This window comes from Nycticebus coucang, chromosome 2, assembly GCF_027406575.1.
Source record: "Nycticebus coucang isolate mNycCou1 chromosome 2, mNycCou1.pri, whole genome shotgun sequence".
NCBI lineage: Eukaryota > Metazoa > Chordata > Mammalia > Primates > Lorisidae > Nycticebus > Nycticebus coucang.
In genome coordinates, this window is record NC_069781.1 from 183,950,166 (window position 1) to 183,977,896 (window position 27,731).

The following is a 27,731-nucleotide window of genomic DNA, read 5'->3' on the forward strand; positions in this document are numbered from 1 at the left end:
CCTGACCCTGCCAAGCTGCCACCACCAGACCCCACGGCACTCTCAGGAGTACTCAGGCACCCTAACAATGATGATAGGTGGGCTGGGACGAGGGCCACAGGCCACAGGCACTCCAGCCAGCCAGCACGTGCACACCTCTCTGAGCCTCTGAAGTGGGGGAAGCCCCACCCCCTGTCCCCCTGAGGGACAGTGAGAGTAAGTGCTGTCCATCCTGAGCCAGAGGAGCTGCTCAGAGAGGTTCTGTGACCACTCTTAGCAGGAGGGGGATGGCAGGGCAATGCAGACACACAGCGCTCACACTGGGCACCAGGCTTGGCCAGGCCAGGTTCTGAGCACACTTGTGTGTACACACATGCATACAGATATGAACAGGCTCTAGTTGGTCTCGTCCCTCCCCTCTCTTACCTGGGTAAGAGACTCAAATCAATCTAATTCAACCACCTCCTTCCACCCTGGCACTGTGGGAGGCTGAGACGATGAATCAGAAAGCCCCAAACTCAGCCGGCTTCTGGTGGGGATGGGGGGCAGCCCAGGGGCTCAGGACAATTCCAGAAGGCTGCAGGGAAGTGACCGGCCAGTGCCTTTCCCAACTGCCCAAGAAAGCCACAGCCTGCAGCCCCCAACCCTCCAGCCCAGCCCTCCACTGGGACAGCCCTACAGCTTGTCTTTTGAGTGTTAGTGACCTAGACTGCTGGTGGGCGGCACATCTCCAGATCCCTTTGTACGAAGACAAATTAATTTCTTCCAGTTGTGTAGAAATGAAAATATGTGAAGCCAAATCAGAGCCATCTTCTGGAGGTGGGAACTCAATTATGCGAATAGCCAGAGACCAGGGGAGAACTCAGGGGCCTCCCGGGGTCATGGGTAGCTGATAGCATGTCCAGACGGTTGGTGGCGGAGACCCGAGGGGACCCTCCAGCTGCTGCACAGTCTTGCTCATGCCAGTTTCCCTTCCTCCCACTAGGAGATCATGCCCCCCAGCCTGTGAGAAACAGACTCTGCCAGAAAATTAACCATCACGTGATATTCTCTTCCCTCCCCGAATCCAGCTCTTCTGCCCTCAGCTTTCCTTCTCTCCTTTTCTTTCTCAGCATCCAAGAGTGACTGCTGCCAGCAAAACAGTCCCCAAGAGTGTAGCATTTCAGCACCCGCTGTAAGCTGCTAAGACAGGACCCTCCCCCCCCCCACCAGTGGCTGTTCATGCAGGTTCAGCATGTTGGGGTCCAGAAGACAGGGCTGGGGGTGGCACATGACACAGTGACCCCAGAGCCATAAAGCCGGGAGACCAGGATTTCCTCCCCCACCCCCACCCCAAAGCAAGTGCTGGAGGTGCCTGTGTCCAGGCAGGTGAGGGCTGGACTCCCACAGACCCAGCCCCCGCCCTTGGGGTCTGGGGGATACAGGAGAGCCCCTTAAGTTTTCCAAATCCTGCAGCAACTTGCAAGGGCCGTGCCAGGGCACAGAATAACTGCTCCCTTTGTCCCCAGCCGACCCCGTCCTCAGAGAGAGGAAACACACGCCCAGTTAGACATAATGAAGGACTTCCTGGCCACAGCGTTGAAGGAATAAGGCCTGACGATCCCCTCAAGCAAGAACATAAGATTTTATCTATTTTCAAGGGAAACATTTTTCTCCCTAAACACGTCTGCAGTCAGCCCACCTCAGTCCAAATGGTAGGGAATGCAGGTCTGTCTGGACGGGGGAGGCAGGGGTCCCCACACTCACAGATCTGCCCAACACCCCCAGTTCCCAGGGATAAGGGCCGGCTCCGGGTTGTGTGTTTACAGCCGCCACCAGCCTGGCGGCCTTCTGCTCTCCGTAAGTGAAGTCAGCCGTCTAAGGCTGAATTTCCAGCCATCTGTCCCTCCACGGCGGCTTGCGCCTCCCTGCCTGCTGTCCCTACAGCCTGGCTCCGGGCCTACCCGGCACACAGATGGACGGTTCCCAGAGGCCATGAGCCCCATCACTGCCACCGGGCTGTGCGAGGCCTCGCTGTCAGGACCCCAGGGAGGTTCCTGAAGCCCCCTCCTTACCGCGGCGAAGGGAGCCCACCCTGCTCAACTGCGGACCACCCCTGGCCTGGATGGCAGCGCTACCAGCCAAAACAAGGGGCACAGTGGTGGGGGAGCTCTTGGGGTCCCTGGTGCCCAGCCAAGCCACAGCACCTCCATCCCTCAGGCTGCCCTCTACCTCCCCATTCCGGCTCCCAGTCACCGGCTGCCTGGCCTTTGTCAGCAAACCCGGCACCCCGGAGGCCCCGCAAGACTCCCACCTCTTCTCACCGGCTCGAACCGGGGATTTAGCCACACCCCCAGGCAGGTCAAGCTCTCTGCTCACCTGGGGGTGGGTGCAGTCAGCCCAAATCGGTGGGCGCGCAGCGGGCTGGGTCCATCCTGCCTTGGGCACCAACTTTGTAAAGTCGGGAGGCGGGTACGCGGGGGCGGTCCGTGCGACCGGCGCGGCTGCGGCGAAAACCCCGGGGTGACAGCGGAGGCGGCGCGCGGGGCGGGCAGCACTTACGGTGGGGAGGTCCAGCGGGCGGCGGGCTCCGACGTCGCGATCGCTCCGAACTCGGCGCCCACCTCCGCAACTCGGGGCGCCGCGCGCCGTCTTCTCGCGCCGGGCTCAGGCGCGCGGCGGGGCCGGGGCGCGCGGGGCGGACGCCTGGGCCATGCCGGGCTGGGCTCTGGCCGCCCGCGCGGGAACAAAGCGCGCACCCGCTGGGCGCTCCCGGCCTCCGCGGCCGCGCCTGTGGGTCCCGGCGCGTGGCTCCGGCTGCCGCGCGCTCGCCCGAGTGTCTCCCGGGGCCCAGCGGCGCCCGCCCCGCGCGCCCCGCCCCCGCCGCCCGCCCCCTGCCGCCGCGCCACCTGCCTCCCGCCCCGCGCCCATGGCGCTCGGCTCCGCCCCGGGGCGCCGGCCCCGGGAGAGGGCCCTGGCGGGGCGCGGGGCGCAGCGGGCAGCTGGGGCGCGGTGGGAGCGCGGGGCGGGCGCCGCGGGAGAGGGGCGGCTCCGCGGGGGAGCCCTCGCCGCGCCCCTTCGCCCCCGCGCAGGCCGCACCCCGGGCGGGCGGGGGCCGGGAGCCGGGCGTCGCGCACACCCACCTCCAGCGGCCGGTGGCCGCGGGCCTCGCAGCCTTGGAGCCGCGGCGTCCGGCGTCGGCGCGGGAGGCGAGAGCCCCTCCTCTGGCCACAGCGCCCGCGCCCCCCTCACGGCGCCCGGACGGCCAGGGGTCGCTTCCTCGCTCGGCCGCTAGGGGGCGCGCTGCCCCCGCCGCGCGCTCTGCCTCCCGGGCCCGCCCCGCGGCCACGACCTTCATTTGCATACACTATGCATGTATTTGCATGCCACTCCCCCCGCGGTGACCCGCGGGGACGCCTGGGCCTTGCGCGCTGCCCCCCGCCCGCCTATCGCTAAGGTACTTTACAGCGTGTCTAGCGCATTTGCCGGCTTAGTGCGTTTTAGTGAAATTGGTGCCTTTCCCCTGTCCTACCCCGACTCCCTCTACCCAAGCTGGGGGCCCGGGGTTACCCTCTGTCTTAGGGACTGCGGGCGCCAAAACTTCCGAGCAGCAGGGCTGCGATTTGCATCTCATTTGGCATAAATCTGCATGTGAAGGTCCAAGGTCCGTAATTCCCAAGTACAAAAACACAGCAACGCCGGAAAATGTCCCCGTCCTTAAGTTCTGTGCCACTGGCCTGTTTCTTCAGCTCGCAGGAAGGGACAGAGGCAGCGAACTGTGGGTTGGGTGTTGGTGGCCGCCCCCAGGCGCCCTGGGCAGGGCTCACCGTCCAGCCGTGTGGCCGGCCTCCTGGGCGTCTGTCTGCGGTGAACGATTTATAATGCCACAAGACTGAAAAAATGTTAACAACGTCTGGCACCTTCGCTTTTCGACGGTGATTACTTTCGGGGCTTGTCCACGTGGGCTCAGTCCAGTTCTCCTAGAAGAGTGGGGGGTCCTGAGCCTACTTCACAGGAGGTAGTGAATCTGGTAGTGCACACGTAGCACAGTGTGTGGGACCCTGCTCCCACACTGCCCAGGCTCCGAAGCTTCTAGTTGTAACCCTGAAATGCCTCCAGATTTCAGGGATGTTACAATGCAAATAAAAAAGGGGGCTGCTAGTGGGAGGATTCAGCAGAGCAGACAGCCCTCAGCAGGGAGCTAAGGACCATTACCCTGGGCGCTGGCACCACATTCACACAGAGCCCAGGCAGCCTGGAGGACACCTGGGGCTCAGGCTCATCCTCTGTGTCAGGTCTGGGGAACTCAGGCTGCTGGTGGTAAATGACCAGTTGTGACGTCACCCGGATTGAAGCAGGGGGCTCACAATTCAAAAAGCGCGAGATCCCCAACACCAAGATACAACTGCCCACTCCTGGCATATGACAAACCTTCCCTCAGCTCCACCAGAGAAAGGCGGCAGGTGGGGCGGGGAGGACCATGGAGCAGGGCTTCCTTCTGTGCTGGGAGCAACCTGGCCCCGCCGCATGATAGTCTTTGGTTCTGATGGTAGCCGGCACCCAGCTGGACTCCATCTCAGCCTTTTCCCACATCCCCTACAGATGCCCCTGGGACCAGTTTTACAGATGTCTAAGGCCAAGACTCTCACCCACTTGGAATTTCCATGTTGCCTCTCCATGGACTGGCTCCCACGCTGGAAATGGCTGAGTCACAAATCCTAGACACTGCAAGTTGACATTTAAGGACAGCCCCATCCCTGTCTGAAAGATGTAGGCAGTCTGTCCTGAGAGGCAAAATTTACCTAACCAGGAGGCCGATCATGGGCAGGTCAGTGCCAAGGCAGAGGCCACACAAAGGTACTGGAAGGAGGGGCAGAGCAGGGAAGCTGGGGACCATAGGGTCTCCATGGAGCTTCCTGTTTGTACATGCAGGAGCCTGGCTCACTCCAAGGAAGCCGCTGCCCCTTCCTTCCAGCACCTCTGCCTGCCTGAGCAAAGCTGGCTCCCCACTGGCATCTAGTGCCCCCCAGCACATACCCATACCCATGGGAGCCCCACAAGGGACTGAGCCTTGCCCAGTGGCTGACAGGTGAGCCTGGGGCACACCTACATTTCCTGATTACAGCTGGGTGCTCCCTCCTGCTGCTCCCAGGAAGCCAGCCCTGATCTCTGGTCCTCTCCATGGGCTTTTCTGCACATACTGGCCCTGTCCAAGGGCATTAGCCACACCTGATTTCTCCCTGTGCCCCACCCCCCTCAGCTCAGGAATTTGATAAAGGTGCAATTTATAAACATTTCCTGGGCAACCCTAAACTTGGTTTCCTCTGCTGCAGTAAAAAACTCCTTCCTCTTTCTCCGATACCTGATTAGACCCCCAGTCTGTGGGGCCCTCCACCACCAGGGAGGTGGGTCTTACCACCAGCTTCATTTGCTTGAGTAGGATGCCAGGTCCAGAGAGCTGGAGTGCTGGCCTGTCACAGGCTGGTCTTGGTGGGTCTGGCATCCCACCATCCAGGCCGAACCAGACAAGGCCAAGAACCTGGAACTTCAGACAGTTGTGAGTGGCCTGGAAGCCCTCACACATCTACAGAAGTTCAGATAGCTTCCAAGAGTGTGAATTCTGGTACAGTATAAATGGAAGTATTTTAAAATACGCAGTGAGAGGGTGACAGACAGATTCTAAATGCCATAGCGATTTGATAGCCACCACTGTCCATTTCAAAATACATGAATAAGTTCCTCTTAAACACCTGAATTTTCACTTAGCTTCCTGCCCCAACAAACTTTTAAACATAACACCAAAAGTATGACCTTTGAAAGAAAAAATTGGTAAGTTGGGCTTTATTTGAAACTTCTGCTCTGCAAAAAGACACCATTAAGAGATGAACGAAAAGACAAGCCGCAGACTAAGACAAAATGTTTGCAAAACACATACCTGACAAAGGTCTGCTCGCCAAAACATACCAAGAACTCTTAAAAGTAAACAGCAAGAAAACAACATAGTTTAAAAATGAGCAAAGTTCTAAAGATACAGATAGTAGAGAAAATGTACACACGGCAAGTAAGCATGTGAAATGATTCTCCACACCATGTCACCAGGGAAATGCAAATTAAAACAATGGGAGACCCCAGCACACACCTCTAGAATGGCCCAGACCCAAACACTGACACCCCAAACGCTGGGAGGATGTGGAGCAATAGGAACTCTTATCTATTGCTGGTGAGAATGTAAATTGTTACCTTGGAAGTACGTTTGGAAGCTTTTTACAAAACTGAACATATTCTTGTCATACAATCCAGCTTTATTACCCAAATGAGTTAAAAACTTATTTCCACACAAAATCTGCACAAAGGCTGGCCCCAGTGGCTCATGCCTATAATCCTAGCACTCTGGGAGGCCAAGGTGGGTGGATCACTTGAGCTCAGGAGTTCAAAACCAGTCTAAGCAAGAGACCTCATTTCTACTTAAAATAGAAAAATTAGCTGGAGATCATGGTGGCAGGTGCTGATAGTCCCAGCTACTTGGGAGGCTGAGGCAGGAGGACTGCTTGAGCCCAGGAGGCTGAGGTTGCTGTGAGCTATGATCATGCTACTGCACTCTAGCCTGGGTGACCAAGTGAGACTCTGTCTCAAAAACAAAAACAACAAAACAAAACCCTGCACATACATGAAGCTTTATTCATAATTACCAAGAGAGATCCTTCAATAAGTAGATGAAATGTTGTGGTATATCCAGGCAACAGAATATTATTAATCAACAGGAAAAAATGAGCTATGAAGCCATGAAAACCCTGGACAAACGTTAAATGAACATTGCCAAGAAGCCCTTCTGAAAAGGCTCCATGCTGTATGATTTCACTTCTGTGACATTCTGGAAAAGGCAAAACTATGGAAACAGTAAACAGATCAGTGGTTACCAGAGTTTGGGGTAGGGGGTGAACAGGGGAAACACAGAGGATATTTAGAGCCTGTGACTACTGGGTAGGATACTCAATGCTGGACATATTTCATTGTACATTTCTCCGAAAATATGGAAGGTACTATGGATAAGCCCAGAGTAAACTATGAGCTTTAGTTAATGATAATATATCAATGTTGGTTCATTAGACGTAACAATGTATCTCACAAGCCTAGATGCAGCCATAGTGGGAGCTAGCGGGAGAGGGTGTTACAGAACTCGGTACTTTATGCTCAAATTTTCTGTAAACTCAAACCTACTTGAAAAAAACATATCTGTTAATTTAAAAACCCAGTAGATAAAAATATAGACATACAACATTTTAAACATCTAAACATCTTACATAAATAAAGCACGTGAGTAGCTAACGACACACAGCAATATTTCTTCTCTAACACCTGGTATCTACACGGCCCCTTTCTCTCTCTCAATGCCTATTTCCAGTCTACCCAACAGAATTTTATAATTTATTTTCATGTTTGAAAGTCTTTTGATTCCCCCATCATACAGACTGTGTAAATAAATGGCAATGTCAAGATTTAAAAATGTTCTTGTGTTAAAATGTATCTGCTGGATTAGGTTATTGTTACAGTTACACAGCATACAACTGACACAAACAATGTGAATTTATTATTCATTTTGAGAATTATTAAGTATATAATTTTTTATTTATTTATTTATTTATTTATTTTTTTATTGTTGGGGATTCATTGAGGGTACAATAAGCCAAGTATATAATTTTTTAAAGGGACAGCTGTTATCCAGGTTGGAGTGCTGTAGCATCCTCATAGCTCACTGCAGTCTTGAACTCCTGAACTCAAGCAATCCTCCTGCCTCAGCCTCCAGAGTAGCTGGGACTACAAGTTTGTGCCACTCTGCCTGGCTAATTAAAGAAAAATTTTTTTGGGTAGAGATGAGGTCTTGCTATATTGACCAGGCTTCTCTCAAACTTCTGGCCTCAAGAGATCCTTCTGCCTCAGCCCCCAAAGTGCTGGGATTACAAGCATGAGCCAGTACGCTCAGCTCAAAGTAAAATTTTACTGCAAATGCATCTCCTAAAAAGATGGATGGGGTACATTTTTGCTATTAGTTTGCATATTCATGCATGAATATTACTTTTCCCCCAAAAGGACAGCATTTGATACTGATTCCACTCTGTTGTATTTAATGTGAAAGACAGAGAGAAATCTCAACCACATAAACAGATCAGAACCGAAGTTGTGTCCTAGTGATCTGGGTGGCCTCTTTCTGAGAGGTAGATGCCCAAACCACATGGAGATGGTTCTAAGAATTATTTTTAGCAACTATTAGCTGATGAATCAATTACTTCCTCTTACAATTTTGTTGCATGTGGAAACTGCTGGAATTACAAAACAGACTTGTGTGCTACGAGGAAGAGATGGAGCTGAGACACTGAGACAGGCTCTGGGTGGTGAAGTGCCTCATCTGGGCCATGTTGGGTTCCCAGACATGGCCATGGACCAGAGCTGAGCAAGTGGTTGGGGAGGTGCTGGCCAGGAGCAAGGGTGGGGTGGAGGATACAGGAAGGCGCCTAAGGGGTGTACTACTTGCTGTCCTGTGAAGCGCTTAGCACTCTTGTGCCTTGGGGGGAAATGGGCTCCAGGGGCTTTGCTCTGCACCAGCCCTTTGCTGTGGCAGATGGGAGCCAGAGAAAGCAGGTGTCCCTGGCTGGTGGTGGGAACCTGTGTACCGTGGTGCGGGGGAGGGGAGGGCGCAGTGTGGCAGGGACACCTGTATATGAGTTTATAATTAAGGCAACCCAGAAGCTCAGAAAAATAAAAAGATGGACAGGTTTGGCCACATAAGCACTGACAACTGTGTACCACAAGAGGCCATAAGTACGCACAAGGGTGAGGGGCAGCCTACTAGCAGCATGCACAGCAACATTTCAAAGAAAAATACAAACACCCGAAATAAAGCTGGGCAAAGGGTCTGAATAAGGAACTACACAAGAAGAATTGCGGGAAGGGCAGTAACTCTGCCCACTGCTTCCCTTCAAGTCCCTTCTCCCCTCTTTATCTGCATTTTCCTGGTTTCATTTGATCCTTACTCCTATCTTGTCCAGAGTAGGGATGGCATCTGTTCACTGTTTTTTCCCCCTGGTGCCATGGTTTGAACTCAACAAGTGTCATGACACCAGCCACCACAGGGCAGAGAAAATAGCCTGCCCTGGAAATGCTGCATCCAGTGGTGGCCAAAATTCCAAAAATGTCTCCAAGTCTTCTGGCCCTGTCCCTGGGAGTCAATGTGGTGAGCCCTGGGCTGGGTGCAGGAATCTGGGCAGGGTGGGGGTAGGGACTGCTGCTGGGCAGTGAGGAAAGGTTGGCAGGTGGGAGTCCACTGGTCCCAGGTGTGATTGGCCCTCAAGTACTGAGGCACCTTTCGCTGCTGTTCAGTTTCCCCGTCTGCATCGGGCTCTTCACTCCCCACACGTCCAAAGTTTATCCTTGTGTCAGGGTTTCGTCCCCTTCCCATCCCCCCACAGGGCAGCCTGGCCGGTGCTAGTGCCTTTCAGGGTTATGTCCTCAGCTAGCGGCAAATGCTATCAAATACTCCATCAGGGCCAGGGACCGCAGTCCTGTTTACGGAGTGCAAACAGGGCCAGTACTGTGCCCACGGGAGACACTTCACCAGCACCCCCACCCCGGGCGCGGCTCCACTTCCCCAGGGTTCACCCACAGGGTCTGAGGCCCTGACAAAGTCCTAGGAGGTGGGGCTGGGTTCTTCCCAGGCTCTCAGATGAAAACAAACTCAGTATCAGGCAATTACAGGCAGTGGAATATTGTTGAGACATGGAAAGGAGGAGTTAAGGAAGCCGGAGGCAGAAGCCCATGTGAATGATTCCACTTCTGTGACGTCCACAGGGGCAGACAGCAGGCTAGTTTCTGCCAGGGGCTGAGAGACCTGGGCACTGGCCGCCAGTAACCACAGGGTGATGAAGGTGTTCTAGAACTAGTCAGGGTGATGGGTGACGGCTAAGGGCCATTGGTTTTGCCCTGAAGACTGTTGAGTTGTGGGATGTAAGTCGCATCTCAACAAGCCTGTTCCAAAGCCGAAACAGACCACAGAGCGGCAGGGGAGCCTGGGCAGCCGCGGGAGGCACAGGCTGGGGCGTGTGCAGGCAGTTGCACGGACGCCACCGTGGGAAGACAGGTCAGGTGTTGGGTCTCACAGATGGTGCCAAGCCATCCCAAGGGGAAGGGATCTGGCACCAGCCGTGGAGGAAGAGACCTAAAATAACTCCCAGAGCCTGAAACTCTCAGGCAGAAGTTGAGGGCGATGTGGTCATTGAGAAAGGGAACTTCCTCTGGGAGGGAAACTCCTTTGGGGGCGTCACAGTGAAGCCAGGCAAGGTGCGGGTAGCAGTGGAGGAAGGAAAGGGTCTGGGTGTAGAAAACTCAAGTTCCCGGAGTCCCTGGGCATCACCTCCTAGATAGCAAAGCCCTCTGGAGAGGTGTCACTCCCATTGCACAGGCGGTACATAGAGGCCTGAGTGAGGGAAAGTCCTGCAGGTTTCTACCATAGAAAGAACCCAAACTTAATTTCCTGTAACCGCTTTAGGTACTGTTGCTTTTATAGGGTAGGAAAGGCGGTGCTAAGAATTTGATTGGGCCATTTCAATGTAAATTAGATATCCAAAACCCACCAATCAGCTTGTCCTGTCGCCCCCTGTGCTGCCTCCCCTTTCATGCAAATGAGGTATTGAAATCTGACCAATGAAGTGGCCTTCTGGGGCTCAAGGGGTTGGGGAGGGTTTGAGTGTAGGCCCCATAGGCCCCCCACAGGAAGGTTGCTCTCTTTGCACTCCGGGCTGCCAAACGATAGAAAGCTGGGTTACACTGTGCTGGGCACCACTACAGGCCCAGAACTCGAGGTGAACCCCACACATGTGGGCAGAATGAAGTTGGGAAGGCCCGTGGCTGTTTCCATTGATTGAACAGCTGAATCGTGCACCACGTTGTGCTCAGTACTGGATATGATAGTCACACAGTGGGCACTGTGACCCCCTGTGGGCCACGAAGACAGACAGGTCCAAGTGGAAGCAGAGGGGCCACCATGGGGAGGCTGCGGCAGAGACTACACAGGGGAGGGTGCAGTAGGAGGAGCTGGGAGGGATGGTCCCCAAGGAAACTTGATGCTGAGTGCTAGACATTTAGATTGCCTTCTCTTACTTTGCAACTTTTACAAAAGTAGCAGCCATCAACGAACTGGGGGGAATGATGGTTTTCCACGAATACTGTGAGATGTGCTGGCTGGGGCCTGGAGCAGGCTTTGCACTTCACAGCCTTTGCTGTGGCCATCGGGAGTGCTGGTTGTGAAGGATGCTGAATGCTGTGACCCCTTAGCCACACTCCTGAAAAGGGGCTCAGGACACAGGCCGTCTGCACCCCAAGGACAATTGGGGGGCCTGGACTCCAAAGATCTTGTTGATAGGTCTGAAAACAGACGTTGTGTTCTCCCAGAGTGTTTCAGGGAGCGATACTCAACGGGCCCTCTGCCGGCACCTTCTCCCCCAGTGTTGTGGCCATCAGCACAGAGGCAGGGAAGTTGCCTGATGTTCACACGGGAGGGAGAACCCTGGTGCAGCCTCTCTGCTCTGCGCCCTCACCCTGGGATAACAGGTCTGCAGTTTCTGGGCATGGACTCAACCTCCCAGGTCCGTCCAGAGGGAGCCCACACTGTGCTCTGAGAAGCTTCGCTTACCCGACTGTGCAGGGGCCTCCAGGAGGACATGGTACGCAGCCCCTTTGTGGTTTGCAGTGGGGAGATAAGCATTCAGGAGCTGCACGACCAGCACCACTTCTCCCTGGACCCTGGGAGGGGGCACAGGTGCAGCTGGGGCCACTGGAGGCTGGGGCTGTACCCATGGCAGATCAGAGGGTGTGTGCGGCCCAGGCTTGAGGGAGAACACATCCACTTTACCATTTTAACTATTCTGAAGTGTGCTGAATCCAGTGGTGTTTCGTATATTCATGATGTTGTGCCACCATGGCCTCCATCTAACTCGACAGTTTCTCACCCCAAAAGGAAACCCATCCCTGCTGTCAATCACTCTCCCTCTCTGCCCCCCAGTCCCTGGTGACATCCGTCTACTTTCTGTCCCCACAGATTAACGTATTCTGGACATTTCATATAAACGGGGCCACATGTAGCCTTTTTTTCTGGTTCTCAGGGCTCACGTGCTGTGGCACTGGGCTCTGCCAGCTCCACTTTTCTCTCAGATTTCCTCTATCAGCTGATGTTTCTGGGCACCTTCTGTGTGCCAGACAGAGAAATGAACAGGCAAGCCCAGGACGGGAGCTGCTTTCTGTAGCCCCAGCCCTCCTGGGGAATCCCAGATGATCAGGTGGCAAGGGAGCAGGCAAGGGGCAGGGCTGGGTCCTCACCTCCCCAAGCCTGCATCTCCTTGCTGTGACCCGGGGGCTGGTGGCTTGTGGTGTGTCCTCAGAAAGAAGAGAGAACAGAACCTTCCGAGCTCCCAGGCCTGGCCCCTGCAATCGGGGGGGCACATGTAGGAGACTTTCTGGAGTCCTGGAGCAGGACAGCTTCAAGGAATCTTGTGTCGGTCCTGCACTTCCAGACTGTTGTGCAGACGCTGGGCCTGGGGTCCACTCTGTCTTCGCCCTTCCTGAGCTGCTGTCATCTGGCATGAGTCTGACCCAAGGCACAAAGCCATAGCACCTGCTTTCGTCCTGCTGGGAAATGGCTACCCCCAGAGCCTCAGAAAGCAAGGGGTGAGCTCGTGTCCTCCTGGTGTGGCTAGACATGCCTTTCTTGGCTTTTTGTTCACGGCTGACTGGGTCCCAGCTTCTAAAGTTAGGTGCTAACTTTCAGGATGCGGAAAGCTGCAAACTGTTTCTGTTCTGTGGGAAAGGCTGTCTTTGTTGAGTCGTTTACCCACCTTCCTCCTCTAGGACTCGCTACTCTCCTGCGCCCTCCTCTGAGTCCCCAGGCAGCCTGCTGGCCCCTTGTCAATGAGTAAAGCACTTCTCCAACACATGCTTCTTATGTTTGTCTGAGAATCGTTTTCAACTTTTACTCTCTCATCTGCCCACCCTCGTGTCCTCCCCCAGCTGGAATTCACAGCAGGGTAGTGGTCGCTATTCTGAGAGGGCTGGTTTCTGGAGAGGATCAGCCCTGCCAGTTGGTTTTTGAGGCACCATTTCTAGGAAATTTTCCAGCTGCAGTGGTGCAACCCACAGGTTCAGAATTTTCATAAAACTTGATGCCAAGCGCAGGTGAGACCTCCCATGCCCTGGAAAACACACCTTCATGATGAATTGAGTCAGCCTGCCCCAGGCCACTGCTGAGGCCCCTGTGTCCAGTCCTTGGGGTAGAAGGCAATTGCCAAGGGTGCCCACCTCGGTCCCGAGTCCCACCTCTGCAACCTCTTTTCAGGCCAAGAAGGCTGAGTCCCTACAGGGCAGAGCGTGTAGGGCAGCATCTGAACACACACCTCACACGCCACTTCACGGGCTGCCCCACAAAACCTTGGGCTTCCAGAATAGGACCTGGCGTTCCCTGCATTGGCCACTGGCTGTGCCCAGTTCCTTCCTGCTGCTAAAGGCTGACATGGGAGGGGCAGGCAGGACCCAGCCACCAGCAGAGGAGTGAGGCAGGTGCAAAATTCCCCTGGGGCAGCCCCTGAGGTCACGGAAAGCAGCCTATCTCCTCCTCTGCCTTCAAGGAGAGGCTGGGGCAACTCCACTGGCCGCTCCAAGCTGCGCGGGGTTTCCTAGGTTGTTCTCTGGGCTCATCCCAGGACTTTCTGCCACCTGAGTCACACACCAAAGGTCTTCCCAAAACAGTCTTAGCTGAGTTGCTTCATAGCAGAGAGCTGGCCATGGGCAGGAGAATGGCTGGAGATAGGGCTGGGGGGACAGCTGCTGTGTGTACCCCCCACAGAAAGAGCCAGAGGTGGGGGCCACATGTCCACAGGCCCCAGCCCCTCTCCCATCTGCTCAGTGCAGCCACGCCTCCTCCCTCACCCTCCTGGGGTGGGATCTCTGAGGATCCCTTGCTAAGATAAGGATGGGCCAGGCCAGCCCAAGGTGGACCAGGTACAGTGCCCAGGAGCCAATCGGGCCCCCCCCTCCATCCTGTCCTCATTTCCACAGACAAGGAATCCTCCAGGCATGATGATTATTCATGACCTTCAGAGACACACGTGCTGTGGCTGGAAACCTGAATAGGACAAAAAGCCTTTCTCAAGGCTGGGAAGGAGGGTTCCCTGGAGTCTCTAGTGTTCCAGCCCTGCCTTGCTTGGGGCTGCAGGCTAAAGTCAGACCTGATTTCCTGTCTCTTCAAAGACCAACCTCCCCACCTCTTGGAGGGAGCAGGACAATGGGATCCCCAGCCACTGTCCAGGGGGAAGGCTAGGGTGCACCTGGTGTCCCTAGTAGTACAGGAGGATGAAGGACTAGGGGAAATTGACACAGTCTAGTCTGCCAACAGGGAAGGTGAGAAATGACCCGCAGACACGTCCACCCTGAAGTACCACGTGGCCTGGACATGAACCAGCCACACAATAAAGCTTGACGGCTCTGAGAGAAAAGAGCAACTTGCAAAGGGATACACAGAGTCCCATGCCTTGCTTGTGACACGTTACAACACACAGTGTTTGAGGAAAATAGGGAGAAAGCAGGAAGCCATTGGCTGGAGCCCAGCTATGGCTCTCAGCGTGGGCCTGTGCACCTGTGTCATCAGAGGCCATGGGCCTGAGATCGTTCCATTTTACAGACGAGGGACTGAGATGGGGGTCCAGGGTTGAGGAACTGGGCTAAGATCCCTCTGCTGACCCCATCCCACCCACCCCCAGGTGCAGCTGTCTCGGGGGGCGGGGGGCACTAAACCTACAACACTTTGGTTTTAGGAAGAAGAGGGAAGGAAGACCCAAGGTCTGAAGGAGACACAACATGCTAACCCGTTAGCCTCCACGTTTCTGGAGTGTTTGAATTCTCTTTCGGCCAGCTGCAAAGACAGAGCGAGAGACTAGACACAGCACAGTCACACAGCTTGTCCCCTGCTACGAAGGGAAATGGTCTGTCCTGCAGCTTTGCCTCCAGGTTCTGCCCGGGAGCCATCTGAAACGTTAGCATTTTTACACATTCAATTTAAAAATTAGGAAGGTGCTCTGCAGCCCTGTTTTTGCACGAACTTTGAAATCCTGTGTGTTTTATGGGTCACTGTGGCTGAGTTGGGACCAGCTGCCCCAGAGCCTAGAAACCCCATGGGGACCCAGAGCTTTGGTGAGGGGCCCCATTTCTCTTGGTGAGACCAAGGCCTAGTGAGGCCATGCCATGGTGAGAAGCTGAGTTGGAGTGGACACAGGTGTTGGCCAGTGGCTGGGGATGACTAGGAGGCCATCTGAGCTGCAGGCTATCTGTTCCAGCTGGCTCTGGTTGTGGGGGCGGGAGGGAAGCACCTGGCAGTTTTGGTTTTTGACAGGAAGCTGTCCCTCCAAGCTCCCCTGCCTACTGGGCTATTTGCCCTGGAGGCCCCAGTGGCAATCCCCACTGGAGAGGCCCCCAGGTGGGGACGGCCCCTTGCCTTACAGATGAGGAAACCCCAGCTGAAGACCCAGCCCAGCCCCCCACCTGCTGCAGCTGCAGGTGTCAGGGGGATGTGGTGAAGGAAGAAGCCTGGCCCAGGGCTGGGGAGGGAGGCTCTGTCACCTGCCAGTCATCTCTCTGAATATGTGTCCCATCCCTGGGTCTAATAAATGCCGTGAGGCTGGGGGTGGGGGGCAGCCATGGCCTTTGATGGCCACTAGAGAATGACACCCAGCCTCAAGGGCCCCTCAGAAATGAGCTGGACAAAGGTGCAGAGTCCAAGGTACCTCCTCCATCTCTGCTCCCTGTTCTGTCTCTGGGCTCCAGGGGCCTCGCACATTGGTGGTGAGGAAGCCCTGAGGCCCATCCCTGTCTGTGAGGTTCCTCCATCCTATGGGGGGACAACCTGGCCAGGTTGGACTGGCCCAGGATTTGGTTGCAGCTGGAGCAGGGGCTGCAGCAGATGGTAGGCACAGGCCCCGCTCCCTCCCCTCCTCAGGGTCTGTGAAGTGGGGGTGGTTTGGGAGGGAAAGAGAAAGCCCAAGATCCTTTTCCACAGCTTCTCCACAGCTCCCTTCTTCTGGCCTTGGCCGGGTGGGAAGCCTGGTGTCTTCCAGGGTTGAGGGAGCCAGGTCCCCAGGGTGGGAGCAGGGTGAGGGTGCCATGCTGGGGGGCTTTTCTCATCGAGAATGGTTCTGGTCTCCCTGGGGGCTGTCATCCCACTTTGCACACTGGAAACAGGTGTTTGGGTGAGAGAGGTGCTGGCCTCACCTGCACTGTGGCCTGGTCCAACCCAGCATTCTCCATGGGCTGGGAGGCCAAATCAGGAAGGAGCTGGGCTGGCCTGAGGGTGAGACCAGCCTTGGTGGCTTCGATTCTCTTCCTCCCACTACCCCCCACAGTAGCCCTGGCTTCTGCCATCTGATCTGGTGTCCGGCCACGTGTTCACCTATACCTCCCTCCTTGCGCCTTCCCTGGGGCTGCCAGCCACAGGTGGCAGGGCTGCAGCGGCTCCCACTGCCTCCTCTCAAGCAGGAGCCTTCAGTTGCACAGACTGGGTGTTCAGTGGTCCAAAGTAAATATACTTCAATGAGAGGTCAGACCCGGAGTGAGGGGTTGCCTACTCCCTGAAAGGTTCCAAAGGAATAGCCGCCGTCCCATGCAACTTTGCTCTGCTGTGGTCTTTGGCATCAGCTGGGCTTTAGGACATGCTTGTTCCAGGTGCCGGCCATGGAAGCCTCAGGCAGCGCCTATGTGGGCTGGTGTGGTGTAAGCAGGCCGCACTGCTGGTTCTGGAAGGCTCAGCTGAGAGTGTGGGCTGCTGGGCATGCCCCTCTGGCCAGATTCCTTTCCTGAGATTCCACCTCAGCTTGCTTCCTTCCCTGGGGGACAGTTGCAAGCCAGGAGGAGCAGGGTTCACCCCTGCTGTGCCAGCACTTCTCTGTGTGAGCTTGGGCAAGATTCTCAGTCTTCCTGATTACAGCCAGGCTGACCAGACACATTTGCAAGGTCACTGGGAAGAGGCTGCACTGGACTACCTGTCCCATCTGTCTCTCCCCTGATGGGCCATGGGGCTGAGTTCTTGGACAACTGCAGGGGCTTGTCCTGTGTCCCCACGTCATCAGGCTCACTGGCTCCTCAGATGCCTGCCCTGGCCTGGAAGCTGGCAGCTGCCTGCCCTTGCCCATAGTGGGGCCCAGCTCTGGGTGCACAAATAACTCAGGGCCCCTGCCTGTCCCTGAGGATTGCTTAGCCCAGGCAGTGCCTCACACCCTCCCTGCCAGAGCAGCTGTGAGCCGAGCTGACACGTGCATGGCAGCCTGCTGGGCACCGGCCTAGTTGGAGTGTGAGCAGCATGGGTCTCTGAACAGGGTCCAAGGGCTGCGAGAAGCTGGGCATAGGGCCCCCAGCACCTGAGTTGAAGTAGGTGCTGAGGAGGGGAGGGAAAGGAGGGAACCCTACCTCTGCCCACAGGTCAGGGGGCCCATAGGACAGAGGGGTCAAGCCCTGGTAGTCTCCTGGGGCTCCCCCTGGAAGGGGAAGACTCATCCTCTATTCCAGTATCCCCTTCGTCTAGGCAATGCTCCATTCTTCCACCGCTTCACCAGCCCTGGAAATGCTGTGTAGGAGGTGGGGCAGTAGAGGGCCTGGCCCCCTTTGGGAGTGTGGGTCAGGGTGAATGCACCTGGGCTTCCCCAGTGTCTCTGCCCCCCTTTCCTGGCATATCCTCTCCCTTCTCTGCACTGGCCTCCTTCCTACAAAATTGCTTCCTTGACAGCCCCTGCGGCCTCCTGCTATGAGTCCCAGAGGCTCCTCCAGCCCCCTGCCTGTCCTGGAACCTGGCCCAATGCCGACCAGGAGGCCAGCACCCTAGGTTCTGAATCTGGGCCTGGCCCTGCTTGGTGTGTGACCCCCGACAGGTCACTCCCCGCTCTGGGCCTCAGCTCTTACCGAGACAGTGGCTGTGATATTGAGTCTAGAATCCAGAGAGCAGCTCTCATGCTCCCTAGCCCCTACAGTGTAGGCCCTGACAGCAGTGGGCCCCTATCCTGACCCCACCGTGGGTCACTGCCCCTCCCTGAACAGCCGTCCTGGGTGAGGTGGGGGTGGAATGTACACTTGGTGGTTTAGTGATGAGAATTTTAATGGCCTGGCTGTGGTCCAGCCTCTGGTAGGAGAGACTTGGAGTTGATGGGCTTTCGGCCTGAGTTCCACAGAGTAGATGAGTGGCTTGAGGAGAGGAGCTCCATTCCCCTCCCCCTGCTGCTCCTGTGAGGCCTCATGGCCTGCGGACATCTCCCACAAGAAGCACTGGAGGACAGGGGGGTCCTGGTCCCCTGCCCAGGGCTGCTCTTCCCACCTGTGCCTCCCTGGCCAACTACAGTCAGGAAGCGAAACCCCCAGAAAGCCCTGGAAAGCCCCAGCCTGGTGCAAGAAGTGAAAGTCTTGGCTGCCCTGTGAGCTGCCCCCAGGGACCACTTCCTCTAAGAAGCTGGTCCAGATTGCACCCTGTGGCCTGGCTATTGCCCTGCCCTGGGGTTCTGCCCTCCAAGGCCAGTGCCATCTTCCTGCTGGAAGGGAGGACAAGTCTGGTATCATCCTCTGGTGGGATGGGGATGTCGTGGGGAAAGATGAGTGTCCCAGGGCAGGAAGCCCTGTTTATTGGTGGCAGAGAGGGGTGTGGGAGGGGAACCAGCTTTCACTTGCTTTGCATGAGGGGGGCATGGTAGGAGGGAGGCCAAAGTCAGTCTGCCCTGCCCCTGTGATGGCCCACTCCATCCTCTTCCCACCTCCTGTCCCAGTTTCTCCTTCCTCCTCATCCCTCAGGCCAGGGGTGACCTCTATCTGACCTTTACAGTTATCCCTCATCAACTGCCCACACGCTACTGTCCTGTTTGTCCTTCCATTCTGGTGCCACTGGTTTCCTGCCAAGACCGACTGATGTGGCGGGAATCTCAGACAGCTTCCGCCTGACCTGGAGCTGGACTCAACAGCCCACAGTCAACCTGACTTTCTGGCAGCTGGAGCCTACCTTCCCCTGTCCCAGCCCTGATCTGCTGGGCCAGTAGAGCCAGCAGACCCCTGGGAATGTCAATGGCTGTAACAGATACCACTTAGGGCTTGGCAGGCCCCGGGCCTCACTCCTGATACCAGGTGGTCAACGAAAGGGAGGTAGGACGGGAGGTCTGAGGTGCCAGGGCTGGACAGGGAGGGAGGAGCCCTGCAGGGTGTGGGCAGATACACAAAAGTCACCTGCAGGTGGAGGGACAGGAGAGGTGCAGCCTGGAGGCCACTGTGGCGGTGCTGTATGCTTGGACGCGGGTCAGTGGTCACCATCTCTCCCCTTTGCAGAACCCTTGGGGGCTCCCTTAGTCCTTCATTTGGAGAGAGGAGTGTAGCTCAGATGCTCAACCTCTCCTCCTCTGCCTGACACCCTGCACTGGTGGGAGGTCTTCAGGCATCCCCTCTCCTCCGCAGCCTCCCTCTGACCTGCTGCTAGGGCGCATGGCGGTGCTGGACCCTAAGACTTATAGCAACGAAAATAATTTTATGGTTGGGGATCACCACAACATGAGGAACTGTTTTAAAGGGTCGCAGCATTAGGAAGGTTGAAAACCAATGTCCTAGAGAATAAATTGCGCAGTGATGGGGTCAGCCTGCTGGCCTCAGGCTCAGAACCAGGGCCCAGGCTGGGCTTGGTGGGCACAGGGCTCCATGGCGCCTGCTACAGCCTCTCCCCACCATGCCCACCTGCATGGATATACTGGGACCCCTGAGTGGATGCTCAGCGCCCCCCAGCCGAGTAAGCCAAAATCTACCTTCAGGCCCAACATTCCTCCAAGGTGGCACCAAATAGCCATGGTTCAATTGGCCTGAGTTCTTCAGGTGCCACTTCTGTGAGTGGATCTCAAACTCTGTCCCTGCACCCTGCACCTTGCACCCTCTGCGGAGCTCTAGCTCCTGCCCTGCTTCTTGGGGGAGTCCACCTCTTCCTTCACCAGAAGGTGGGACAAGCCAGTGCAAGTGTCTCGGCCCCTTATGTAGGTGCCATATAAGCCTGAGACCCCGGCACTCCTCTAAGACAGGCCTTCCCTCCTGGCCCCTCTGGCTGACCGTGGGTCAGTGACAGCAGTTGAGGAGGGAAGTGCCGAGGGCTTTGGGTCCTTGCCCCAGGCAGTGAGCCAGGTGCACTCTGAGCCTTAGCATGGTGGCCACACCTTAGTCCCCACAACAACGACGACGGATGGTCCCAGGAGGGAGAGGCCCTGTGGCCTTCCTGCCTCCAGCCCTCACACTGATCCTACACTCCCATGATACATGGAGCAATGCAGCCTCCAACCAGGCTTGTTCTGAAAGCAGAATGCCTCTTATGCTTCAGCTCTAAAAAAATTACCTTCTTCTTGTAGTTTAAAGCCACTTAACTTGTTTTCAGGCCTCAAATATTTCCCTGGATTCCTGAGAGACCTGGGGGTCTGAGAGCTGTGGGTGGGGCCAGCTGCCTAGAGCCTCTGTGGTCCCCCCCGGCATCCATGGTCTTACTTGGCGCTGCCCTGGTGGCACTTTCCAACACCACAGGGCCCCACATGTGTCCCTCTTTGGGGGCCCTGGGGTGCAGGCTGAGAGGGCCTATGGCCTGGAGCCCATGTGTGTCCCTGTGGCCACCCTAGAATGGGGCTGGGTTACCTTCAGGCAAGTTTCCGTGGGACACCAGCCTCTAAGAGCCAAGGCTGGCCCCAAAGCATTCCAGGCTGCACTTTGCACCCCAGAAAGCCCCTAGCCCACTGATCTTGCCTCCTGTGGGCTCCCTTGGGTGGGCAAAGTGGCCAGGGGTCAGTACTGTGGCAGGTGCACTGTGTCACAGGTCCACCCAGACCCTCTGCTGTGCCCCTGGTCCTCAGCCTTTGGGTGTGGTCACAGCATGTCCAGCCATCTCCTTGTCTTGCCCTCCTTCCAGGGCAGACCCTCGACCCATCCAAACAAAGCTGCAGTTTTGTACGCACCTCGCTGCCTCCACCTCCCTTCCATTCTCGACAAGCCACTCCCCATGCTCTGACCCATGAGGAAACTGAGGCCCAGGTGAAGAAGCAGCTGGCCTAAGGGCACATGGTGCAGGTGACCCGGGGGTTGCAGCTGTAGGAGTCCAGCCTGGGTGTCTGAATCACCCACATGTAGGAGAAGCTGCAGTGATATCACTGAGGTAGGTGGGGCCTGAGCTTACCTGGTCCACAGCCAGTTGCAGGGAGCAGCCTCTCAAGGCAGTCGCCAGCACTTGCTGGGACATCCCCAGGGCTGGACATAAGTGTCAGGGCACAGGTGGACTGTGAGCCTGGCAGCAGCACTGAGAACCTCATGAGATGTGGGTTGTGGGCTCTGAAAGGTTCCAAAGGCTGGTTGGAGTGTGGCCACAGGGGCTGGGCCACTGCCTGGACAGAAATCCTTTCCCAGGCCAGGCCTGGGACTGGGCCTTAGGCCATCACTCATGCATAAGGCCCTGGGCCAGCAACCTGTCCTCTGGTCTCAGTTTCCTTTCCTACCCTGCTGTGAGGTGTCACCCCTGGGGTGCATCCGGGAGGAGGGTCTCTGTGCAACCCCTGCCCTAACTCCCACCATTGTCGAGGTCTGTGCCCCACAAACAGCCCCACCAGCCCCAACATCTGCCTCTGGGTGGAGCCAGGATGCCTGGCTGGCACCTGTCCCCTCCCCCACCCCAGCTGTGCAGGCTGTGCCCTGTTAGGGGCTGTGCTGATACTTGAGGTGAGTTGACACAGCTAGGCAGGTGCCTGGCATCCTGGGGTGCCGCCTGCCCCAGCTGCCCTGGCCCCTCGCCTTGGCCCCTTGTTCTGGCCCCGGCCTCTTACCTGGGCTGCCCTTCCTGGGACCCCGGCGTGCAGGGAGCCTCCTCTCCAGGGTGGGGGGTCTTGGGGCACAAGTTATAGATGGATCCAGAAATCTCTGAGTGGCTGTCTGTCCCTTGGTTCTGGGACTGTGAGTAAAGCCAGCCAACCTGGGCCCAGCGTGAGCTCAGGTGGGGCCAGAATGGACCTCATGCATGGGTGTCTCTCTTGACTTCTTAGGGTCTCAAGGGAGAGAAGAGGGGCCCAGTCAGCAGGTGCTTGGAGCCAGGATCTCTGTCCCGAGTAAGCACCAAGTCCTTCTAGCTGCTGGTCCTGGGGGGGAACCACAGGGGCTCATGTGACAAGGACGTGGGGGGTTGGTGGGGGAGGGCTCCCTGCAGCCGGGAGAGGCAGCCAGCTGTGTCACCCTGATAATGCGCAGGCCAGGCCTGCAGCTGCGCCTGCGACTTCCCCAGCAGGAGCCATCTGGCCTGCACCACCGCCCTCATTTGTGGCCCTTCCCGTTGGACTTTCCAACAACTTCCTGCAGCCTGGTGACAGCCCACCCACAGTGCCCCATAGCATGGCCAGCCAGGGGAGCTTGGCCTTGAGGGTAGCATCCTTCCTTGTCCAGAGCCCCCACCTGCCTCCCATCCACTGGGCCTTGTTCACAGGTCTCCCAAGGCCAACCTGCCCAGGTCCTGTGGCTCTGACAGCTCTGCCCTGCACCCCCTCCCTCTGTCCACAGCTCATTTGGGCTCCCCACCTGTCCTCCAAGTACCTCCCAGGAAGGGAGCCCTCTAGGAAGCCCTCTCTGTTCTTGGTCTCATGCACAGAGTCTAGGGATCGTGGATCTCGGTGGGGGGGCTTTCGGACTCCCCCCTTTCCAGGGCCTCCCTGAGTGACCAAGCCCGCAGTGGGGTTGCCTGGCCACTCGGCCCAGCAGTCTGGGTTATGCTGAAGGCAGGGTTGGCAGCTTCTCAAGTCAGAAATTTTCCAGAGGCCACCTCAGAGCCTTCCTGGGGCCACTCACATCCTGAGGGAGTGTCCTAGACCCCCAACTGGCCACCCAGCAAGATGGGAGTGAGGATGTCGGAAAAAATCCAGTTGCTAAAGGGTAGTGACAGTTGTCAGAGGACAGGAGTGTGGCTCCATGGCAGGCAACCGTGTGCCCTCAGGCCTTGGCCATGGTGCCTTCCTGAGAACCTGCCATGGTCAGAGGCAGCTGCACCACCTGAATGTGGTTGGTGTGATTTGGGGGGTGCACTTGCACACAGTAGCTGCAGCATAAGCAGAGGCTGCTTCTCCCCAAAAGGCAGGGAACCCCAGAGACCACCCCATTGCAGGGCAGGGCTGGCAGCAATCCTCTGTCCATATAGCACAGTGACCAGGGTGGCCCATCTCTGGGGGCAGTTTGGGGGTGGGGGCAGCAAAAGTGGAGGGCGGCCCACTGAGCTGCCTTTTGTGGCAGGCTGGCTGTGATTGTGGTTGCTGTGTCTACTTAGCTGCGGTGCCTGCAGGGACGGCCTCGGGGTTGGGAAGGGGGTGGCTGTGACAGGCACAGCCCCCACCTGGAAGGCAGGGATAGGACCCGGTGGGGCTGCAGGCAGATGTCGGGGGCTTGCACCTGAGCCCCCAGATGGGGCACTTCCGCTTTCGAGATGAGGCCCTGTGCTCCGCTGTGTCTTGTTCTGCCTGGTTGTCTGATCAGGGGTCTAACAGAAGTGGGATTGGCGAGAAGAGAAAGTCGCCCTCACATGGGAGTAGGGGCTGCCCCAACCCTGGGCGGCCGCGTGGGGGCTGCTTGCTGCTCCAGGCCAGGCAGTTGGTGCCTGGGGGAAGCAGACGTTGGCTGTGGCTTTGAGAGCTGGGCAGCCTGGGAGATAAGGAGCAGGAGGAAGTGGCTGCAGGGCGGGGCTGCAGGAGGGGATGCTGCTCCCCCCAGGGACCCCTGCTGCTGAGGCCAGCACCCAGCCCCCCAGAGGAGCTGGCTGGGGACTTTCTTTGCTCCTTTCCTCCCTCCCTTCCTTTCTTCCTACAAAGACCTACTGGGGCCCACCCTGGGCTAGATGGTGCCCCAGACAGTGCCCTCCTGCTGTTTGGGAGCTGTGGGAGGCAGACTGCAATCAATAAGCCCCGAGGGGTGTGGCTGTGAGGCAGCTGGGGGTGCTGCCCCCACATAGGTGGGAAGAGCATTCCAAGCAGAGGGGCAGTAAGGTGGGCTCACCCCCAGGCTTTGGGGATCTGCAGGATGGTCAGAGAGCTGGGGGGACCATGGGAGAGATGATGTGTGTGGGAGTGAGAAGGCCCTTCCTCTGGGGGCTCTTATGTTCAGCTTCTCTCCCCGTACGTAGGAGTCCCTGTCACCCTCTTGGATGGTGAGTGAGTGAGGGGTAAGAGGTGGGGGAGGTAGATCAGAAGGTGGGTGGATGGCGGATGAGGGATGGAAGGTGGGGGCGGGTGGATGAGAAGGTGGGTGGATGGCGGATGAGAGATGAAAGGTGGGGGCGGGTGGATGAGAAGGTGGGTGGATAAGTGGAAAATGGTTTCATGCAAAGCTCACCGCAGCTCCCTCTACAAAGGAAGGTTGAGATGCCCACAGGGTGACATCCTCAGTCACAAACCCTAGAAGAGAGGGCTGTGAGCAGCCTGGACTTGTGGGGCTGCTGGGGACGGGGCTGCCCAGAGAGGTCAAGTGGTCTGGGCAAGTCCCCTGGCTGTTGTGCTGGGCTGGAACTGGGGTCGTGGGACCCAGGCCAGACCCCTTCCTGAGGCGGAGAATCCCCCTGAGGGTCTGTCTGCTCCTCCCTAGAGCTCCAGAGGCATCAAGAGGGGCAGGTCAGCACCACTCCAACTCTGGGGCTCCTCAGGGTCCTGGGGTGCTGCTCCCACTGCACAGGGGAAAACCCTTCCCTGAGGCCACTTTCCCCTCCAGGAGGCCTGGGTGGCTGGAGGGCAGCTGGAGGGTGGTGCCTGAGCTCCTGGTTTCTCTCTGACTCAGCCTGAGGCCACCCTGGGGGTCTAACAGTCCCTGCACATCAGCCCTGGGCTCTAATTTCATTTCCTTTGAGTCCACAAGGCCAGGAGCAAAAGTGAAGATGAAGAACACCCTTGCCTTGAACACAGAAGTGTTTTTTTTCCTTTTTGTTCTTTTTTCTCCTCTCCATCCTGCCCTGGTGTTGGCAGCAGCTTGAAAGAGGAGGCGATTCTACCAACGTTCTAGAATGTTCTGGAATATTCCACTCTCACAGCCCGGTGAAGCTGCCCAGTCGAGGTGTATGGACACACAGTGAAGACACCAACAATCTGATGGGCGGAACTCTCAGGGAAGGCAGGTGCACACCATCCACCCAGAACCAGGGCTGTGGGCCTCCCACCTGGGGCTATTTCAGGCAGCAGTAGGGCTCAGGGGCCGTGGAGGACCCTGCCAGGTCTGGTGAAGAGGCATCAAGGATGTCCCAGGACACAGAAGGATTGGGAAGGATCCGGGAGCCTTGGCGTTGGGAGCCCTGTTGTGTCCTGCGGGCATGACCACAACTGGGCCAACAGTTACATTGCTGCACTGAAGTGACCCGGGAATTGGGTTGGAAGAGAAATTTGGCCTGTATCCAACTTGAAAATATTGTTGGCTTTTATTTTCACTGTTATTTATTTATTTATTTGAGACAAGGTCTAGCTTTGTCACCCACGCTGGAGAGCAGTGGTGCCATCACAGCTTATGGCAGCCTCCGATTCCTGGGCTCAGCAATCTTCCTGTCTTGGCCTCCTGGAGTGCTGGGATCACAGATGTGAGCCCCCTCCACCAGCCCTTCATGGCTTTTTACAAATTGGGTTTCTATTAACATTTTTTCAGACACACATACAGGTTTGAAGAACATAACACTCACCTGCGCACCAGCCACTCAGCTTTGGAGAACATGCAGAGTTTAAAACATCAGGTTTTTGTAAAGAGGAAAGCTTCCCAGTGGGTGCTGGCCCCTTGGAGGTGGCGTGTCTGAGGTTTCTCCACTGCCCCAAGCTCATGTGCAGTTTGACTTTATGTAAGTGGGGCATCAGGGATGGACTGGCTGCAACCTACTTCTCTTGCTCAGCCTCATGGCTTCAAGCTTCATCGGGTTGACTATAGTTCTAATTCACTTTAAGCTGAGGAGACCCCTCTGCCTCCACCATGACCTATAAGTGACCTTTAAGAAACATAGGAATGAGGGGCCACTGACCCCCTTCTCATTGAAAATTCAAGCATAATTTTTGACCCCCAAAAAGCTAACTTCTAAGAGCTACTGTAGACGGGAAGCCGTGCTGGTAACTTTGTCAATCAGCACATTTGGGATGTCATATGTCGAAAACTCGGAATCCTTGCAATGCAGTAAGCTGGGTAACCGGAACTGGCATCGCGTCGTCAGGAAGAGAGCACACATTCTCTGTTCATCGAGTGGGTCACTGCCAAGCTCTCTGCCTCAACTTCATGCTGGGGCTGAGGAGGACGAGGAGGGGAACTGGCTCGCTGTCTCAGAGTGGCAGAGGCAGATGGAAGTGCACGCCTATCAGTGGGCCTGTGCTGTTCAATCTCGTGTCGTTCCAGGGCCAACTGTACTTATATTTTTCTTTACAACTCAAGCCTTTCTTGTTAAAACTCAAACTCCTGTAGCAGCCTTCTTCTCCAAGGATGCCATGGACTCATAGCGGGCGGGCTCTCTGCTAACTCACCTCCAGATAGGAGGTGGTCAGTGTGTGATAGTGTCCCTGTGTCCTGTGAGCCTCATAGGCCTCCTGGCTCTGTGTCACCCCTCAGACGACTGACACAACTGCGTCCATCTCTCCTCCATGCCTGCAGCACCTGTCCCACTCCATCTCAGTCAGCATGCAGCGAGGTCATTCCTCAATTGAGCCTCCGCCTGGGAAGCAGGATGTATCAGTTGGCGCTACAACAGCATGAGTGAGAGATGGGCCCAAAGCACGGTGGCATAGGGGAGCCTCCATCCATGCCAGGTGCCCAGGATGACCCAGGCTGGGCTCTGGGCTGTGGCCAGGGCCCCTGAGAGGCCATGGTCTGGGGGTGTCAGGGTTTTCTGGAAGACAGAGGCAGAGACTGGAGTCATACTTGGAACACAAAGATTTCTGGAGTTGGCAGGAGCTGGAAGAGGTGAGGACAGCATCTTAGCTCTGCAGCCACAAGAAAGGCCCAGACGGGGCCACGTAAACAAGAAAACCACATTTCCTCACTGTTCTTGGGGCCAAAGTTCAAGACCTAAGTGTTGGCAGGTTTTGCTCCTTCCAACGCCTCTGTCTGTCTTACTGCTGATGACTGGTGTCTTCTCGTGGTGTCTGTCCCTGGTCTCTGCACGCTCAGGCTGAATCTCTCCCCATCCACTTTCCTCCTCTCACAAGGACACCAGGTAGGCTGGGCTGGGGCCCCCCCGATGGCCTCCAGTGACCTGATTTTCTAATTAAAGGTCCCCGGTCCAAACATAGTCAGCCACATTCCAAGGCTCAATCAGGGCTTCCACATACAAATTTTGGGGAGACACAGTCAGTGCGTGGCAGGGTTCTCTTCTCGCACTTTTGGGCAACACCGTGGTCTCAGGCTCTAGATTCCAGAACTGGGAGGACATGTCTGTCCTTTCTATAGCAGCCACAGGGCGAGAGGCTGTGGGCACCGGGGCTCCCACTTTACAGTGAGCCAGAGCTGAGCATTTGGGCAACTGCCCCCATTCCATGCAGAGGTGATTGGCACCAGGCTGCACTGTTCTTCCGCATTCTCAGCTCCTTGCACACACATTTCCTGGGCCCCACAGGGCTGGGTGCTGTTCTCTGTGCTGGCGTTGCCCCCTGCCCCCCATATGGGCCTGACGGCACCACGTGTGGGACAGGCAGCAAAGTGGATGAGATGATATAACCCACGTTGTG

The 27,731-nt window shown here is 56.6% G+C and overlaps 1 protein-coding gene across 12 annotated transcripts in view; it reads right to left on the bottom strand.

Moving 5' to 3' along the window:
- CBFA2T3 (CBFA2/RUNX1 partner transcriptional co-repressor 3) overlaps positions 1–22,108 on the bottom strand; it is a 70,243-nt gene extending 48,135 nt beyond the window's left edge. For 4 of the 12 annotated variants that reach the window (XM_053555181.1, XM_053555204.1, XM_053555210.1 and 1 more), the window contains exon 1: positions 21,849–22,108. The gene's annotated coding sequence lies outside the window, so the exon portion shown is untranslated. Of the gene's footprint in view, positions 1–2,337; positions 2,409–2,520; positions 2,778–3,101; positions 3,211–21,848 lie in introns of those variants that run through there. The other 8 variants (XM_053555259.1, XM_053555250.1, XM_053555240.1 and 5 more) reach the window with 7 other exon arrangements.
- Positions 22,109–27,731: the final 5,623 nt, after the last annotated feature.